The sequence below is a fragment of the Balaenoptera physalus genome (assembly GCF_965194825.1).
Source record: "Balaenoptera physalus genome assembly, chromosome: 10".
NCBI lineage: Eukaryota > Metazoa > Chordata > Mammalia > Artiodactyla > Balaenopteridae > Balaenoptera > Balaenoptera physalus.
Genome location: NC_138889.1, coordinates 76,420,110 through 76,440,747, shown reverse-complemented (window position 1 = coordinate 76,440,747; position 20,638 = coordinate 76,420,110). Strand labels below are relative to the sequence as shown.

The 20,638-nt window shown below is 48.3% G+C and overlaps 1 protein-coding gene and 1 pseudogene across 2 annotated transcripts in view; both read right to left on the bottom strand.

Moving 5' to 3' along the window:
- NAV2 (neuron navigator 2) overlaps positions 1-20,638 on the bottom strand; it is a 761,975-nt gene that overhangs the window by 498,979 nt on the left and 242,358 nt on the right. The gene's annotated exons all lie outside the window — the stretch shown is intronic.
- On the bottom strand, positions 11,976-12,610 carry LOC309667776 (peptidyl-prolyl cis-trans isomerase A pseudogene; annotated as a pseudogene). Its single transcript has one exon. The product of its transcript is annotated as a peptidyl-prolyl cis-trans isomerase A pseudogene (transcript).

Here is a 20,638-nt window from a genome sequence, read left to right as displayed (position 1 = left end):
GTGTTTTTTTCCTAAATAAATATCCCTTCCCCCCACCGCCTCCCCTCAACCTCTCAAAGAGCTAGTGGCAGTCCTTTGTAATTGTCAGGAACATGTCTGGACTCAATCCCAGCTCAGCAGCTCACTACCTGGGGGACCCTGGGTGAGTTAATTAACTTCTCAGTATCTTAGTTTCTTCGCCTGTAAGTGGGGTGACTATGATTCCCATCTCATGGGGCAGCTATGAGTTCCAATGGAGTTAATACCCGTGAGGGGTTTGGAACAGTGCTTGGCACAAAGCAAGGTTCAATAACTTAACTTTTCCCAAACCACCAATAACTAGCATGTCCCCAACCTCTCGACCCCATCCCGGTTGTTTCATTGCCCCCCTCTCTGGGTAAATGACAGCCCCATCCTGCCAGTTGCTCGAGCCTAAACTTTGGAGTCAGTTTTTCGACTCTTTCTCTCTCCTACTCCATAGGCGATCCATCTGCAAATTGTATCAACTCTACATTTAATATAGATTCAGAATCTGGTTGCTTTTCACCATCTCACCAATCACACCCCGCTTCAAGCTAGTGTCACCCTTCATCCTTACTATCACAGTACCCTCCTACTGCACTCTACTCCTGGCCCCTAATCTCTCCTCCAGAGCAACCCTTTTAAAACATTTAAGTCCAACGATGTTTCTTGGCCTAAAATGCTCCCAAATCTCTCCATCTCACTCAGAGTAAAAGCCAGGTTTTTCCCAGGGCCTCCAACCCACTTCCTCTCTGATGCTCTCACCTACTGCTTCTTCCCTCTTAGTCTCTTCCAGCCACACTCTCTTCCTTGCTGTTCCTTGAACCTGCCAAGAATGTTCCTGCCTCAGGACATTTGCACTTTCCATTCCCTCTGCCTAGGACACTGTTCCCTCAGGAACCTTATGGCTCCCTCCCTCCCTTCCTTCAGGCTTTGCTCAAACTTCACCTCATCAGAGAGGTCGTCCTTGAACCTCCTGTACAGAAACCTTCCATCGCTCGCTGTACCCATTTCTCTGCCTTATTTTCCTTTTCCGCTTTTATTGCTAGTTAATATGATAAATCTTTGTTTCTTTGCTTTTTTTTTCTTTCCTTCCTTTGGTTTTAAGACCTAATACAGCAGCAGCAGCTTAACTCCTTTTCTCCATTGCTATACTCCAAATCTCTCAAAACATGCCTGACACACAGTAGGTGCTTTATCACTACTTATTGAATGACTATCTCCCTCCCTCCATTCTTGTCTGCCTCTAATACAACTCCAGGCTGTAGCCAGGATGATCTGCCTACAACACATTTTATGATGCTCGTTCACTGCTCATGAACAACCAGTGGCCCACTTGCTGCCGACAGGGCAAAGCTACTATGACACACAGAAGGCCTTTTGTGGTCTGGTCCCACCTAACTGCAGGCCCCTCTGTTGCCATCAGCAGACCCTGCAGCAGTAATGTCATTGTTCCCTGAGCAACGATTCTTAGCTTGTGCTGTCCCTTCAGCTCGATACACTCTCTTTTCCCTTCTCCATCTGCCAGACTCTCACTGTGGGGGGTTGAATGGTGGCCCCCAAGTGATATGTCCATTCAGAACCGGTGAACGTAACCTTTATTTGGAAAAAGGGTCTTTGCAGATGTAATTAAGCTAAGGATCTCAAGATGAGATCCTCATGGATTAGGGTGGGCCCTAAATCCAATGACAAGTATCCTCACAAGGGGAGAACAGGGGAGAAGACACAGAGGAGACAGCAACGTGAAGACGGAGGCAGAGATGGGAGTGATGCTGCCACAAGCCAAGGGATGCCTGGAGCCACCGGAAGCTGGAAGGGGCAAGAACCAGAGGCCTTTCCAGAGCCTTTGGAGGGGGCACAACCCTGCCAACACTTTGACTTTGGACTTCCGGCCTCCAGAATGGTGAGGGAATAAATTTCTGTGGTTTTTAGCCATCGAGTTTATGGTAGTTTGTAATGGCAGCCACTGGAAATTAACACACTCCCTTTCAAAACCGCCACAGAGATGCAGTCTTCGCTTCCCAGCACTGAGGGGGGCTGAGGTAGCCTTTTTGTACTAGATGCCCCTGCTTCCCTGGCCAAAGCTGATTGGAGCCGGGATGGACACCTTGCCCAGGCTGGGCTGGTAAGTGTCACAGGTACCGGGAACTATATGGTGAGGCCATGGGGCGTGGGTAAGTGTGGTCATCTAGGCTCAGAGTTGGGCCGTGTGGGGTCATGTGGGGAAAGGAAGCTGCGTGGAGAGGCGCAGGGCAGGCCCTGACAACACAGAAGACCAGGGGCCCTGACGCCTCCTCTGCTCCCATGGGGGAGGGCCTGCTCTTTGTTTCCAGAAGGTTCCTTGTATTCCTCTAAAATCCAGCCCCCCTCCCCTTTTCCTCCACCTGGCTTTTCCTAGAGGAGGCTGCTTTTCCTTGCAACCCAATCAACCCTAAGCTAAGAGTTCAGCTCTAGTGTCACCTCCATAAGAGCCTCCCTGACTGCACCACATGGAGAGAGATGACCCTAGTCTCTGGGCACTCTCAGCTCTGTGTCCCCACCAAGATTCACTGTCATCATTAGGGATGTTTGCATGCCATTCTCCCCTCAGACTGAGCTCCTCCAGCCATGGACCAAGCTCGTTCTGTGTGTCCGGATTTCCTAATTAATCACCCAATGGGGTACAGTGTCTGTTACCACAATGGATAAATAGATGAAAAAAGGACAGGTGCCACTCGGCTCTGCCCACAAGGAGCTTTCAGGCAGGTGCGGAGGCCCCTCTCACACACACCGCAGGAGCACATGATGAGGCAGACATCGGGGTCGGGGTGGGAGCAAGCAGAGGGCAGCTCTGAGCCCTGGGTGGGGGGAGGTCAGGGAGGGCTGGTGGGCGTGGCAACCTGAAGGAGAAATTGTAGAGGTTGTGCTTGGGGGACAGTGATGGCTGGAGCAGGCCGAAGGCAGGCGGAGCAGGGAGCACTTCCGAGGGGGGCCTGTGGGCATTGGGAGATGCAGCATTTGGGGCGTGTGATGGAGATAAGGCCAGACTTAAGTGGAAGTTCCAAGGTGGGAACTCTGATGGGAAGTGTCAGTGGGGCCCGTCCTGGGGCCTTTGGTCACTCACCCACTTAGCTGATGTTCAACCAGGCACTGTGCCCACTGCCAGCTCTACAGCAATGACAGATAGCAGAATTCAAAGGCTAGACTGGAGCTCTTAAGAGAACACCACTATATCTGCTGTTACAAGGATCAGGAAATAGTCAGCTCATAACCAAAGCATTTGTAGAGCGTTTTACAGTATATAAAGTGCTTTCTCACATGTTAATGATTACAAAGTCCTGTGGTATAGTAGGAAAGGAGTGACTGTGGCTGCAGAAAGCCTGCGTTAAGGTCTTGCATCCTCTGTGCAGCTCATAATAACCCCCGAGCTTTGATGTCCTCATCTGTAGAACGATGACCGTGGCTAGTGTTGATTGAACACCCACTGCAGGCCAGCTACTGTGGTAGTACTTTTATATGTATATGTATAATATTTTATATGTATAATATTAACTATTTTAAACTTCAAAACAACCCTATCAAATAGGTACTACTGTTACCCCCATTTTGCAGATGTGGAAACTGAGGCTCAAAGAAGCCAAGTAATTGGCCTGAGTCACACAACTGCTCAGCAGAAGAGATGAGATTTGAACACAGTTATTCCAGCTCCAGAGTCCATGTTCTCAGCCGCAAGGCTACACCGCAGATCCCGACAGCGGGCCTACCTCCAAGGTTTCGGCAGACCGATAAGATTAATAGACATGTAATTGGTTAGAGGTTAGAGGTCAATATTGACCATTGTTATTCCTCTGTCTGACGCTCATGGTGCTTGAGCATTTGGTTGCTTTAGCAGATGCTGTTGACACTCTGGCATCACTGTTGGCCGAGCCTAGAGATCCCCCACAGACGGTGGCAGTGGCCCTCTGCATGGGGCCATTCTCTCTCTGAGAGATGCTTGGCCACCAAACACGGCAGGCCAGAGGTGCTGGGGCGCTCACACCCAGGAGCCCCCCGCAACCAATGAGGCCTGTGAGTTGGTGGATAAATACGTCAGTGGGCCAATTCCGAGGTGTGCCCCACACAGTCCCTCAGAGGGTCCCTAACAGGACTGAGCCCCAGCTTCCCACAACAGTTACCCACCCACGAGGCCCCTTTGATGGACCTCCTCCTCTCTTTGCCTCACCCCCCCACCCTCATAATGCTGCCTGGAATCATTTCCCAAATAAACTACGTGCATCGCAATCCCTCCCTCAGGGTCAGTTTGGGAGGACCCAAACTAAGACAGGGGTGCAAGCTGGTTTGGAAAGAGAAGAAAAGAAGGGCTATTACGCATTGAGCCTTGAGGTTTTTCTGGACACACGTAACTAGGGGAAGAGCTGGGGAGGGAAGGGCACACACAAGCCCTCCCGCGGAAGGGGAAAAGTCCCAGGAAGTGGGGAAATAGACCAGGTACCCCTCATGCTGGCTGTCAAACAGGACAGCCTCCCCCGAGCCCACATTTCACCTGACGCTCCAAAAAAGATTGGCCATCAAAGGATTTTTGGCAAGAGCCCCCGTGCCTCTGGAGTAGATTAAAGGGGCATTCCTTGAAACTCTGGGATGTGAGCACAGAATAAACACAAATAAGCTCCCCTTGTCTAAATAAACTGAGGTACAGTTTTATGAAGCTGTTTTCTTTTTCTCCTCACCCTCCCACACTCCTCTCCTCAAAGGCCACGCTTGTTTGCTTACTTACTTAATCCCAAACCCTTTGCACCTTCAAAGGGCCCCTTTGTGTCTGGGATGATATGGAGCGTTTCTGCCTCGTAGACCCGATTTTCCAAATGAACTTCCAAACACAGAAGAGCCCAGATGATTGACAATGAGACAGCATCGTGGTTTGGGCCAACGGATGAAGTGAACAGAAGGCAAGAAGGAAAACACGAGAAAGGATGAATTTTCAGCGGGTTCCTCCAGCCAAATAGTTTGCAATTTCATTGGAAAGGATCCTCATGAGGAAAGAGACCAAAAAACATGGTGGAAAAACAGCAAATTACTGGCCCAGCAGTGTGGCTTCTTTCTTCGACAAGTTGGTCATAAAGGAAGAGGGACAGGACGCACGGGAAAGGGCTGAGAGCTGGCCCGCATGGTGGGAAAGAGGGCTTTGTCACCTCAAAATGAGGGTGGCCCTTGGGCCAGGTCCAAAAGATTCTCCACCCACTTCATTCATCACTGAAGCTGCAGAAGCACTGAGAACAGAGGGCATCTGGCCGGACCCACCGTGGAGGGTCCACATGGGGAGAAGCTTTCAGAGAACACAGTTGGAATGAAAAACCAACCCAAGAATTTTTTAAAAAGAAAGCTGGCCATGAAAGAACATATTATTCAGAGCCGATCAAAGAAAAATCAGTGGGGATATTTGCATTGTGAGGTACCCAGTTCCCTAAAGGTTCAAGTTCTTCCAATAAGAGGCAGGATTACCTAGTGGTCAAAAGCCTGGCTGTGGAGCCAAACTGCTTGGGAGGGAATCCCCAGCTACGCCATTGATGGGCTGGGTGACCTTGGCAAATTACATAAACTTTCTGAGGCTCAGTTTCCCCATCTGCAAATCAGGGCTGATGATAACAATTGTACTTACGTCAGGGAGTTATGGGTGAGGATTAAATGAGAACATACATCTAAAACACATAGAAAAGTGTCTGGCAGATAATAAGTTACCAATACATGTTAGCTCTAATTACTACACAGCTTCCAAAGACAATAGCTTCTCGGCACTACAATATTCTCACAGGTGCAACAGAATAAAAGTTAGAAAGGCAAAGCAGCATGAAAGCAGGTTCAGAGCAAAGAAGAATGCCCTGAAGCTAGGAGACTGGAACAAAGCCATGGATGGCCTTACCTGAGCGTATCCCCCAAGGAGCACAGATGGCCGGTCGCTGTGCCTGCCTCCCGTGCTGGGGAACCCTGAGGTCCCCGCATGCCCAAGTTCTCCTCAGTGCGGTAGGAAGGCCCCCTTAGACTGTGGATCAGAGGCGTGGCCGAGACCGGGGCTCTGTCCTCGCAGGGGAAATGGCACACCCCCTCCTCACCCTGGAAAGCAGCTCTGCCACCCGGCTGTGCCTGTCGCTGCTATGGTTAGCAGCTGGGACTGGTCCCCGGGGCAGCGGAGGGGTTATGTCGCAGGCACGGTTCACAGTGTGGTCTGTCTGTGCAGAGGGTAGCACTTCTCAGGCCCACCCGCCTTGAAAGCAGAGCCCCATCTCCATCATCCGCTCGGGATCAAGGTCCCAGGGTTCCCCTGCAGAGGTGTCTTCATGGGGGGGAACCGGCCATGGGCACGCCTCCACTCATCTCAGACAGACGCACGCACCCTGGCGAAACCCACCATTCGGTGCAAACATTCCACATGCATCCCAGAACCCTAACTTTTCCATTTAGAGCCCTGCAGCTTGGGAATGAAGCTGGAATTACAGCAAAGACAAAGGGGCCGCTATCAGTAATTATTTCTGAAGCAACAAGCAACTAATTGGGGCTTACTGTTGTTATAAACCTATACTGCAGGCAGTAATTCAACTGCAGCTAATGAGAATTCCAGCACCAGCCTCTGCCCCCACTACACGACCACTCCCCCTTGTTCCCGGGCGGAGGGGTCTGCTGCTGGAAGAAATAAATGGTTTCTTCGCAGCCCTCCGAGAGACAGTAGTCATGCTGGAGACTTCTGCCCGGGGGCCGTCAGTGTGGCCGAGCAGCGGGGTGAGACAAGGCACAAGTGAGAAGCCCAGGAGCACAGGAAGGCTTCTAGATCGGCTGCCATGCCCCCTCAGGATGGTGACATCATGCCTGTGGGAAATGGCTGCGGGATGCTGTAAGTCAGTGGAAAAAGAGCTGAATCGCCTCTTTTATAAATAGATTTATTGAGAACCTTCTAACGCACCAGGAACTCTCAGAAATTCATTTATACACATTATTTCCTTGACTCCTCCTAACAGCCTTAGGAAGAAAAGGAGGTGCCATTAGGAATGGAAGAGGGCAACTTGGCTTGCAGAGGGGAAGTCACCTGTGGGAACTCACCTGGCCGCTGCACAGAGTGAAGCCAGGGTTGGAAACCAGGAGGAAGGGGGAACTTTGGGTGACATTCCTGCAGGCAGTCTGGCGATGTGGGAAGCAGGTGTGGAATCTGGGGACAGCTGGGTGTGGCCACTTAGTAACTGCCTGGTGAGCTTGTCAAGTTACCGAAACATTCCACGCCTCAGTTTCTGCGTCTGTGGACCGGGGACGATCATGCCTATCTAGTGGGTCTGCTGTAAAGACCACACGCTGTAACACGCTGCATATAAAGCATTCGACATAGTGCTTAGCGCATGGTAAATGCCCAGTAAATGCCAGTTATTATTAAAGATGCTGTTGAGATGCTCTCGAAGAAGCACTGAGGGTTGGAAGAAACTCATCGTCTGAGCACGGCAGAATTTTTGTGATAGTGGAAGCCGTGGAAGTTTCAGCAGAGTGTCTGTCTGCCTGTGTCCCTGGGGAAGGGGGCAAACCAACCCAGCAGGCTGGCTCCGCTCTGAGGCCACTGCCCTGGTGTCCAGGGCAGCGGGAAGCTGGCCAAGCTCCCAGACAGCCTGTCTCGGGCCTGGAGCACAGAGCCGTTGCCTCACCAGCTTGTAATGAGCTGCGTCTCCATCCTGATTAGGGGAACAATCCTCACTCAGAAAGACTCAGGGGAAGGAAGTGACAGCGTCGTGGGGACAGGGCATAACCTCGTCTCCCAAGGAGGGGCTGGCTTCTGGGGAGCTGGTGACTTGGAGGTCACGGCCCAAGATGGTGCCCATCCCCCTGGAGGAGGCTGAACAGACCCCACTGGGGCAGGTCTGGGTCAGAGCAGGAGACGAGCTGAGCCAGCTCAGGCCTCCGTCTGCAAGCCTGGGAGGCAGCTGCTCACGGGCTCTGGTTTGCCAAGAGGGGCAAGCAAGGAAACCAACATTCTCTGGGCACATTCTGGGCACCAGGCCGGATGCCAGCCCTATGACATCATCACTGTCATCAACGTTGTCCTATTAAATCAAATGTTAGAGCACCATCTTTTCCAAAACTGTAGATTGCAGCCCGTTACTGGGTTATGAAAACAGTTTAGTGGGTGACAAATAGCATTTTTTAAATAACGTGATAAAAAATACAGAAAATTTCAGAGTGCATTGGGCAGAGCAAGGACTAGTATCGTGCTGTGGAACTTTCATTTCTTGAATGTGTCTGCAAGTGTTTGGGAGCTGGGTTGTAATGGGGATGGAAATCGTGCGCTTTCTTAAAGTTATTGTAGGGATTGAATGAGTTAATGTTTTAAGTGCTTAGTGTAACGTAGCAGAGGCTGCCAGCACCCACCCAAGTCCCCTTGGAGATAGTTCAGGCCCCCTGGATGTCTCTGTCTCTCTCTCTCTCTCTGGTCGTGGAAATATGCTTAATTCAAGTTCAGGGCAGGTAAAAGCATGGCAGAATTAATGTCCCAGGATCAACCCTCAGCCTAGGAGGCCTGGGAGATGGTGGATAAACACTGCATCCTCCTCACCACCCCCAAACCCAGTGCAACAATTCTGAGGCATGTCCCCCACGATCTCTCTGAGCCCCAGATGCCCACAGAGCAGCAACTCCCTTCCCCGTCTCCCTTCCTCTCTCTCACTCCGCTTCCTGGGATCCCCTCCCAAGTAAACTTCTTGCACCTATATCCTTGTCTTGGTGCCTCATCTTACTTTGCATGAACTCAACCTAAGATAAGCAGATTCTGGCAAAAAGTAGTGCTTCATCCTGTTCATCTAGAGAGAGGATCTGTTCAAATGCTTCACATGTATCATCTTACTTAATCTTCACCCCAGCCCTATAAGGTAGAACTGTGATAGTCCCCATTTTCCAGATAAGGAAACTGAGGCTTAGAAGAGTTAAGAACATTGTTCAAGGTCACATAGATAGAAAGGAGAGAGCTCCATTCTGAATCCATGTGTGTTACTAAAGCCCGGTTCTCACCCTCTGCTCTCCGTTTAATCCACACAACCACCCTGCCAGTTAGCTACTGTCGTTACTCCCATTTTACAGATGTGGAGATGGAAAGTTCAGGGGGGTAAAGCGTTCAATTCCCACACTATTCAGTGCCAGGCTGGGACCCCTGGCCCTGTGCTTCCCATGACATCAAGCTGCCTCCCAGTGCCCTGGAAAGGGTAGGCATGGAGAAAAAAAAAATCCCCGCAGTGGAAACTGGCAGCTCTTCACCAAACCTGTGGTACAGGAGAGAGGTAAGATGTGGATGAAAAGAAGGGACAATTCTAGCAGGCTTACTGGGATTTCCAGATGGAAGTGTGTTCCAATGCTTGTGCCTCAACTTCTCAGCCTGTTAAACGGGGCTGATGAGCTGACATTAAATCCCTCTACTCACTGCTGGCTTCAACTTTTATCTTCTCATCCTTATCTCCAGCAGCCCCACCATTTCCACCAAAATCCCGTGAGCTGTACGTGCCTAAGGTCTGAGCTCCATCTGCATGGCTCACGGTGATTATTCACTGCCCATCTGCTGCATGCCAGGCAGCGTGCTGATCACGGTGCCTCAGCTTCCTCATCTGGTATATTGGGATCATCTTAGTATCTTCTTCATGGTTTGTTATGAGGATTAACTGAGCTACTTGTGCAAAGCACATGTCTGACCAAGGACTCTCAACTCCACATTAAAAAACCAGACAATCCAATTAGAAAATGAACAAGTGACGTGAAGAGCCATTTTACCAAAGAGGATATTCAGTTGGCAAATAGGCATGTGAAAAGATGCTCAACATCCCTCACTCCTGGGGAAATGCAAGTAAGACCATGGTGAGATGTCACACCATACCTATTAGAAGAGCTAAGATTTAAAAAAAAAATAGCGACAACACCAAATGCTGGCAAAGATGTGGAGAAATGGAATCAACCGTACATTACTGATGGGAATGTACAATGGTACAAGCCAATCTGCAAAACAGTTGACTCTTCCTTAAAAAATCAAACATACACTTACCATATAACCCAACAATTACACTCCTGGACATTTATCTCAGAGAAATGAATTCTTAGATTCACGTAAAAACCTATACATGAATGCTTGTAGCAGTTTTATTTGTAATAGCCCCAAACTAGAAACAACCCAGATGTCCTTCGATGGCTAGACCATGGTACATCCCACCATGGAATATTACTCAGCAACAACAAAGGAATGAACTACTGAGCATAAAACAACTTGGATGGATTACGCTGAGTGAAAAAAGTCAACCTTACAAGGTCACATACTGTGTCATTCCATTCAGATAACATTGTTGAAATGAAAAAAGTATGCAGATAGAAAGCACACTAATGGTTGCCAGGAGTTAAGCATGGTAGAAGGGAGAAGGGTGGGCGGCAAAAAGTAAGCCACCCTTACTGGCTTACTGGTAGAAGGGAGAAGGGTGGCTCTATAAAGAAATAGCATAAGGGAGATTTCTGTGGCGATAGAATAGATCTGTGTCTTGATTGTGGTGGTGGTTACACAAATCTACACAAGTGGACACAGAACTGTACTCACACACCATCATGCCAATGTCAGTTTCTTGTTTTGATACTGTACTATAATTGTGTAAGATTTAACCACTGGAGAAAACTGGGTGCCCTCACAAAGGATCTCTCCACACTATTTTGCAATTTCCTGCAAATCTATAATTATTTCTAAACTTTAAAAAAATGTTTTAAATGAGCTTTTAAAGAGTTTAGATCAGTGCCTAAGTGAGCACTTAATACTAGCTCTCATTATTATTATTTCATTTTCATTATTACTTCATCTTTTTTAATGTTCACAATAAGCTTATGAAAAAAGGGTTTCTTACCTCCATTCTACAGACTGGAATACTAAGACTCAAACACATTAGGTAACTTGTCTAAATTTACATATCCATAAAGATCTAGGAATTGAAGTTCAAATCCATGGACTTCCCACATATATGCGAATACCCAGTAAAATAAAACTCTTTGCCCTCACTGAGTTTATAACATAGTAACGGAAGTAAGAGATATAACTTAAACCCAAGCAGAATACCATACGTGCTGTATAAGTTCTATGGAAGGATGGGAGAAGGAAAAGTTAAAAATTCCAACTGGGGAGATTTAGGAAGGCTTCCTAGAGGAGGTGGCATTTGGGATTGTTTTGAAGAATGAGTAGGAGCTCAGTAGGTATAAAAGGGGGTAGTGGTGCAGGAAAGGACATTCCAGGTAGAGAGAACCTGATGGCTAAGGGGTGGGAGAGCTTGGAGAACAGTGACAAGCTCAAGGTGGCTGAAGCAGCTGGCATGAGACCAGAGGCAGAAGCAGAAGGAAGGAAAAGCAGAGGGCAGTCGGTGAGAATAGGCTGGGGATTGGGCTTGTTCTCCCAGCTTTTGCGCACTGTGGCCTGCAAATTGGAGTCTGCCATGGAAGCCTAAAGGCCAATGTCTAGAGTGCATGTGCTGTGAAAACAGTGTACGACAAGGTACCAGGCTTCTATTTATGCTGAAAAAGCCGGGTAGAGCTCTGCAGTGGGTTCTGGGGTCCCAGGAAACAAGGAGACCTTCTGTTTCAGGACCTCAAGGTGACATTTTCCAGGGTCCTCCCAAGATCAGCCCTAGTGGATCCTAAAGGCAAACCCCTGTCCCTTGTGGGCTTTGGAATTTTATCTTTCAATAATAAGTCATGAGCCCTATCACACCTGTACTTAGTAATCTTCCCACCCCATCAATGACCACTGTGCAGTCAGGATCCAGGTCTTTCCGGGTCATTGTTTTTGTTTTTTGTTTTTTTTTTTGGTTGTTTAGTTTTTATTTCATAACCATAAACTTTGCAATTCAGCTAAACTTGGAGGGGAATAAGGAAAATATGGAACCCAAAGAAGTGCAATGAGAGCACAAAGATTATAGTACATTTCGAGCAGATGGGGATGAAGGGGTGCTCTGGTCTGGTGGTTAAGATAAAACACAAGGCAAATTTATTATTAGATTTGTCCACAGTCAGCAATGGTGAGCTTCCTGCTGGTCTTGCCATTCCTGGACCCAAAGCGCTCCATGGCTTCCACAATATTCATGCCCTCTTTCACCTTGCCAAAGACCACATGCTTGCCATCCAACCACTCAGTCTTGGCAGTGCAGATGAAAACCTGGGAACCGTTTGTGTTGGGGCCAGCATTTGCCATGGACAAGATGCCAGGACCCGTGTGCTTCAGGAGGAAATTCTCATCATCAAATTTCTCCCCACAGATGGACGTGCCACCAGTGTCATTATGGCGTGTGAAGTCACCACCCTGGCACATAAATCCCGGAATTATTCTGTGAAAGCAGGAAACTTTATAACCAAAGCCTTTCTCCCCAGTGCTCAGAGCACGAAAGTTTTCTACTGTCTTTGGAACTTTGTCTGCAAACAGCTCGAAGGAGACGCGGCCCAAGGGCTCACCGTCGACGGCGATGTCAAAGAACACGGTAGGGTTGACCACGGTTGGGCAGCACGGGAGGTTCCGGGGTGGCGGTGTCTGCAAAGCCTCTGGGTCATTGTTGAATGCAGCTTGGAGTTGACCATGTAGGGGTTCCATATTCAATTCCATTTGATCAATCCAATATCTATTTATTGGGTGCCAGCTAAAAAAAGACCCTATGCTAGGATCGGAGGTGAAAGAACAAGACGCAGTCCCATAATGGAGAAGAGACAACCATAGGGCACCACACACAGGGCAATGGCAGTGCCGACCATCTAGAGGCAAAGGGATGAGAAACTACCCTGGACTCTGACTGGTGGAGATGGTCACATCTGCACGACTGATCTTTAAAAAATATGCTCCTAAAGCCATTGTGGAAAACAATATGAAGGTTCCTCAAAAAACCGAAACTACCATGTGATCCAGTAATTCCACTCCTGGGTATATATCCAAAGAAAACAAAAACACGAATTCAGAAAGATACATGAACCTCAATGTTCATAGCAGCTTTATTTACAATAGCCGAGACATGGAAGAAAACTAAGTGTCCATCAACAGATAAATGGATAAAGAAGATGTGGTATATACATACAATGGAATACTACTCAGCCACGAAAAAGAATGAAATTTTGCCATTTGCAACAAATGGATGGACTTGGAAGGTATTATGCTAAGTGAAATAAGTCAGACAGAGGAAGACAAATACTGTATGATATCACTTATCTAAAAAATACAACAAACTAGCGACTATAACGAAAAAGAAACAGACTCACAGATGTAGAGAACAGTGATTACCAGCAGGGAGAGGGAAGGGAGAAGGGAAAAGATAGGGGTAGGAGATTAAGAGGTACAAATACTATGTATAAAATAAATAAGCTACAAGGAAATATTGTACAACACGAGGAATATGGCCGATATTTTATAATGACTATAAATGGAGTATAACCTTCCAAAATTATGGATTACTATGTTGTACACCTGAATCTTATATAATATTGTAAATCAACTATACCTCAATAAAAAACTGTGGAGGTAAAGCCTCATTCTTAATGAGAATGGCACTGTTGGTCATATTGTCCAGAAATTGTTCATGGGACTAAATTGAGACACAAGTTCTGCTTACATCACAGTAAATTTATTGAAATGGTGATAATGAGACTGTTAACCTTTTTGCTAAGGTCATGAGTGAAAACTGGATGTACCACAACTGCAATACGAGAAATGTGTTAAGGAATAATGCATTTTAGATCATTGGCCAAAATAGCAATATACTTCTTGCAGTTCAACTGTTAGAGCCCTAAAGTGAATTATTTGAAAAACTAGATCCCAAAGATTCTAGGTGGGATACTCTCTGAAGTACGTCATCAGTACGTCCTTATTCAAGTGGAGATAAAGAAACCCAACTAAGAAAACTGCGACCAGGCTGACTGACAAACAACTGTGGATGAAGTATGGGATCTTTTAAAAATGCCTATCTTGAAGATAAGTTTGACTCAAGTTTTGGAGGAACTAAGGTAACTTTGATAGGCAGTGGAATGAATCACAGTGTGTGAAATTCCTTAACTAAAAATGTACTGGCTTAAAAAAAATGCGGAGGTGGTACTTGGTCGTCTGTGGGTCTTTGCAGTCAGGATTTTTGTTCAAATAACTTCCTCACCTCTCCGTGTGCACTTTGGTTTGCCTTTCCCAGACTGTCCCTGAGGCCTGGCGCAGCTGATGATTTTGGAAAATGGATTTTGAGCTGTAAAGGATAGCTATTCCAGATGTATACTCAGGTTTCAGAAATAAGAATTAGATTAACAAGAGCAGCTGAGAGAAGAAATTAACACAATATTGTAAATCAACTCTACTTCAATAAAATTAAAAAAAAAAAAAAAAGAGCCGCTGAGAGACCTCAGCAATCTTCTGGGACAATCGCTTTCAACCTGGTGTTTTTGGTGCCTAAGAGTTCTGCGGAGGTGCCCTGGGGGGAGGGGGTGCTGGGAGACAGCCCTGTGGAATGCGGGATGCTGAGGGCCTGGTCTCGGGGTCTCCACCTGCATCAACCAGAAGAGGTCAACGTAACCTTTCTTACACACTGCAGTTCCAAATATGTTGGAAAAAACCACTGTGTAAGGTTTAAAACCTCCAAAGCTAGTCCATCATGATCATCTCATCATATTTTACAATAGCTGATTTTGAGTGTTTTGCGTGTGTCAGACACTGTTAAAGGGGCTTTATGTGCATTATCTCATTTAATCCTCATAGCACCTTTAAAAGGTAGGTACCATTATTAGCCCCTTAACATAGGAGAAAACTTAGGCCCAGAGGTTAAGTAATTTGACCAAAGCACACATACCGTAAGAGATGGAGCCTGGCTTTGAACCCACGCAGCTGCCTCTTGAGCCTGCACAATTTTCCACCACGAGGTGCTGGAAGCTGAGGCCCAGGGAGAGGCAGGGACTTGCCCCAGACCTCACAGTGGGCTCAGGGCAGACCATTCCCCCTCAGGGCCTTCTTCCTCCTTCCCTCCCTCCCTCTCCACCCTGCAGTATGCTTCCTAGAACCCACTCACAAGTGGCTTTAAATAGACCATCCCTTGGTTACCAAGCATCTGTGCTCTCACGAGGGGGGCCTCTGAAGGAAATGGAGCTGTGATAACAGACCTGCTTTGGAGCCCCCTGTTCTGAATGGGCCCGGGGCGCTCTCCTGGCCTGTGGCCTCATTTCCCACCCTCTGCTCTAGATGCACTTGAGGACCTTGGGCATGGCATCCCAGGCCCTTCACAGTCTGCACTCTGTCTGTCTGCCCTGTCTCACCTCCTTTTGCTCCTCTACACATATCCTTGCTACTGCAGCTACGTCTACACCTTATTCTTTTGTCCATGCTGTTCCCTCTGCTGGGAATACCCTTCCTGCCTCGTTGGCCCGGCATTCTCCTCCTCACATGTGTTCTCTAGGGTCCTGACCTCCCCCACGAGGCAGAATCACTCACTCTCTCCCAGCACCCTCCCTGTCACAGCACACACCCCTGTGCTAGAACCATTGATTTCACTTCCTTGATTCAAAGACATGCAGGTGGTCCCATTTCCCCTTGACTAAAATCAGGGTAGTTCTTACAATCCACGCTTCTGAGTCAGAGTTCTTCTTGCCTCCTGGAACCCTGTTACTGAATGGATAGTGTTTTGTAATTGATGTCGTCTTAGGATCCAGGAAATACAGGACTTCTGGCTCCCTCTGGACTGAGCTCACCTGGGTTGGAGGCCATGACCCAGGAGTCTCAGGACTGCCAGCAGCCAACACAGGGAGGCACAGAGGAGGGGCCGGGTGGTGGCGGTCATGGTGTTCATGGACTGGGAGGCCCCCTTTGTGCCCAGGTCATCATGGGAGGCCTGCGGGGCTGTAGGCCCAGGAGAGCCTCCTGCCGTTTTTACCCACTACCCAGGTTCACGCAGCTACCTCATGGCCTATGCCCTGGAGAGAAACGCGGGCGAGAACAGCAGACTTCATTTCCCCCTGTGTTGGTTTTCTGCCATAACAAAGTACTACCATTCACTGGGTGGCTTAAGCCACAGAAATTAATTTCCTCACAATTCTAGAAGCTAGAAGTCCAAGATCAAGGTGTCAGCAGGGTTCGTTTCTTCTGAGGCCTCTATCCTCAGCTTGTAGATGACCATCTTCTCCCTGTGTCTTCACATGGTCTTTCCTCTGTGGGTGTATCTGTGACCTAATTTCCTCTTTTAATAAGGACGCCAGAGTCATATTAGATTAGGACCCTTTCACCAGCTTTACTGAGCACCTACTATATGCTTGGCACTGCCCTAAGAGCTAGGGATTCAGACAAAGATAGTGATATTGTCGGCCAGATGCCAGATCCAAGGGCACCCTAGCTGTATTTAATTCTTTATGGACTCCATTTTAGTATATTTCCCTTTCTGTAGCAAATATTGCTAACTATCCCTAAAATTCATGCTTTTCCTTCTATGGTATATTCCTTCCACGTGGAGGAATTTCCCAGAAAGCAACAACAGCTCCCAGCTCCATTTATATCTAGGTGTGGCCATGTGACCTCACTGATGAAATGTAAGAGGTGATGAGAGCCATTTCCAGGCTGAGGCTTTTATGAAGCTGGTGAGCCTTCTCCACATTCTTTTGTACCTTCCTTTGACTAGATGCAGGATGGTGAAGCCATAGGATGGAAGGACCCTGGGTTCCTGAATCACTGGATGGAGGAGAGCCACCCGCTGACCAGAAATGTCAACCTTGTTATGTGAACAAGAAATACATTTCTATTGTGTTGAGCCTTTATACATTTGGGGGTCTTTTTGTTATAGAAGATTACATTACCCTAACTAACACAATTTTTAAGTGAAGTCAGTCTCATTGCTGCACTGGTCCAGACACGTCTTTGTAGCTCTGTTGCCTACTGTCAAAAGAGTCTTGGATGTAGGGACCCAAAGGAAATGTTTATCAGCCAGGAATCAGCCTTTCCTCTAAGCCAGATGCCCTTTAACTCAGATTTTGAGAGTTTTCTATGAGAAGGACTTAAAAACCCTGGTAAAACAAGCTTTCAAAATTTGAGAAAACTGTAAAGCTTCCCTGAGAAATTCCCAAGCACCATATTCCTTTACCTGGGAAGTCGATCTGGGTACAGGACAATTTTTTAAGCAGCCAGAAACCCTTTGCCTGGGTTCTAGTCACTGGGGCTGTGGCTCAGTGAGGGAGCGGGCAGAGTAAGGACCACCTGGCAAAGAGAAATTAGCAAGTAATGGAAGCCCAGCCCCCCGGCTGGGTCAACAGCATGAGTCAGAGTGCTACAGAAATAGAGAAATCCCATTCATAAATTTTTCCTCACCCCAGCTTAAGAGCTTTCAAAGTCATAAAGTCGACATAAAGCCAGAAGACCTACAATTGTCCAATTAGAGGTTTTATCCAGGAAAACACACATTTTCAAAGTCACTGGTTGGTCCCCATGCCAGGAGTGTAGCTAAGCTGGTTTGGCGTGCTGCGCCTCTGGGTTTTATGGAACTTTCCACTTCAGTGAGACAGGACAGAAGACTTCTCAGAGCCTTTTACCCCCAGGGTGTGGTCCACGAGGGGCCTAGAGACACCCAAAGCTACTCCTTCCTGTGACAGCTCAGGAGAAACGAGAATCTACCTAAGCCAGCTCATCTGCGAGGGGGTAGCAACTAAGCGCTTACCATCTACTATTCTTGAGGGTTCTAAATACATAGCGCACATGATTACATTCAATCTTTATTACTCCCCTGCAAGGAAGGCTCTATTTTCCTCCATATTCCAGATGAGGAAAGTGAGGCCGATATCTGAATGCAGGTCCAGTGATTCTAAAATACTTCATCCTCTACGTTCTGTTACCACTCATGATCCCAGGGCCCTTACTCTGTCTCTGTCAGGTGAAAAGCATGACCAGTGAGGGGAACCAGCCCTGGACAGAGCTCCCAATATTTGCCAGGCATTGTGCTGGCGTTTTGCTTAGATTATCATGATAAATCCTCATAACAGTCCTGCAAAATAAGGATTGTTATACCCATTTTACAACTGAGGCAACTGAGGCTCAGAGATGTATGGTACATACTTGCCCGAGGCCACGCAGTTAGAAAATGGTGGTGAGTCTGCCTGAGCGAAGTCCCTGCTCAGAAGCCTTATCCCAGACCCTGACCTCACCCCCCTATGTGTCATAAGACTTTTATTCTTGGGAGGGATTTCTTTCTTGTCAAATTCCACCTCTACTTGTGCACATTTAATTGGTAACTTCTCTGACAGACTTGGATGTTGAGCCTTCCACAGGCACATCTACTTTTAGGCCACTTACTAGCTGAGTAACCTTGAGGACGTCCCTAAACCTCTCAGAGGGGACACAGTTTCTGCTCTCATGGGACTTACCATCTAGACCAGGTGTTGATGAACTTTTCCAGTAAACAGCCAGAGTTTAAATGTGTTAGGCTTTGGGGTCCATCTAATCCCTGCATGGCAACTACTCAGCTCCGCCATTGCAGTGTGAAAGCAGCTGAAGATATAAACGGATGCATGTGACCAGATTTGGCCCATGGGCTTAAGTGTGCAGACCCCCTGATCGAGGTGGTCAAACGATTCCACAAGTGTTAGATTCTCATTGGGTAAGCGCTGCAAAGGAGACAGATCACCCTTCCCTGAGAGTTTATTCCCCCAGGAACTGGTCCCAAGGGGGTTGGCAGCTTGGGCAAGGCCACTCCGTGAGTCAGAGCCAGGCTAGAACCAGGGTCCAGGTCTCCTGTTCTCCCCTCGGGGCTCCCCCCAGCACATGCTGCCTCCCTGGCCATCAGGGAACCTCCTCCAGGAACTGAGGCTGGTCCTGCGGCCCTGTTAGAGGCGCAGGGATAGCGGGCAGCCCTCAGAGAGCAGCCCGGGGCTTCTGCAAACGCCTGGCTTAAACTCTGACTGGGGCCAAGAGGCTTCCCCTAGCAAATCACTGGCTCATTCCTCTCCAGCAGAGCCTGGCTCTCGCAACACCTTCTGGAAAGCTGTTACAGCAGCTGCAGCAGCACGCGTGGCGTTAATTTATTAAAATCCCAGCTTGTAAAAGCCGAGCTTGCAGGCAGAGCTGGAGGAAGCAGAGGCACGCGGCACCGGACACGGTGTGAGCTGCTATTTTCTTCTCTCACAGCCACAAAAGGAAATGTTGGCGAGGTCCTGGAAGAAGGGGTGGTTGGTGGGGAGCGGACGCTGCCGGATTTGATAGCAGGAATACGAGTCATTTGTCTTATTGTAAAAGAGATGTGTGTTTGGACGCCGAAAATACTCTGGATCCTTTCTTTCCTCCCCTCGCAGGCATGAAAAGCCGGGAGCAAAACAAAATGCTGCTGATTCTGAGGCTATTTTGGGTGCCTGCCGCTGATTGTCTGCTTCCGAGCCCCTCGGCACACGCCGCCTTCTCAGAGAATGGTTTGATCAAATTGAAATGGGGACCGAACGAGCATCTTGCTGCTGCCGCCGCCTGCCATCAGAGCAGAAAGCACTCCCCACAGGCCGGGCCTGGCCCACGTCGCTGAATTCTTCCCTCTCTCCCCGATGCCCACCCACTGCACACCTCCTGCCCGCGCCGTGCTCGCTGGCGCCTGAACTCGGCTGCCCACCCCGTGCCAGGAAGCTATTTACCAAAGGAAATAACTCCGATAAAGGGCTAAAATTAGCCAGCAATGATGGAAAACATTTTGTCGAGCGACCTGTTGACAAGAGGGGAAATAGAGCTGTGAAAAAGATAGGGGGTGAAGGACACGGAGGGACAAGGGGGCTGACTGGGACAGGTGGGGGAACCCAGAATTATCTGGGACAGAGGCCGGAGGCCAGGACGGCCGCATGGACGGCTAGGCCCAAGTGGCCAATCTTCCCTCTCACTCAGGGGCCCCCGTCCTGCGCTATGGCACCTGGCCTCAAGGCAGCGAAGGAGGCAGAGCCAGCAAGTTTCTTCCCAGAGGATGGATGTCTGAGGATGGGTATCAGAAGCGCAGCCCCAGGAAGGAAGGAAGCAAGCAGAGGGCAGGGTGGAGGCTAACCAGGACTTGGCTTTTGGAGTTCAAGTCTCAGCTCCGCCAGTTACTAACCGTGACCTTGGACAAGCCACTTAACATCTCTGAGCCTCATGTGATATCCTCACGTGATAAATAAGTATAATGTTAGACCCACGTCACAGGGTCGTGGTGATAATACACGCATACTGTTTACCAAAGCAGCATTATTCAGGGCATTCAGCCTTCTGCAAACACGGATGGAGGGCATTCTGTGTGCGTGCTGTCCCGGGAACTGGGGAATGCCTTGATGAGTTAGACAAAGCCCTGCTCTAAAATACTTTAATTCCACAGAGAACACAGCAGGGAAGGAAGAACTCTCCTTAGAAATACAGAACCAGCACTGTTCGCCCTGAAGCAACTGAATTGAAAGGCCCCAGAATGCCTTTGCTGGGCCGCAGAGACATTTATCCCATCCGACTGCATGTCTACTACTGGCTACATACTGGACAGGGAGTGATTTGAGCTCAGTCTGCCTTTTTGAAATACACAGCCTGGTGGGGAAAACAAGTAGGTAAACAGGTATCTGCCATTCAGCACGAAAAGGACCATAACAGAGTTAGGTTTAAGAGGGGACCATGAATGCTCCCTGGAGAGAGAGCGAACAACCTCATGAA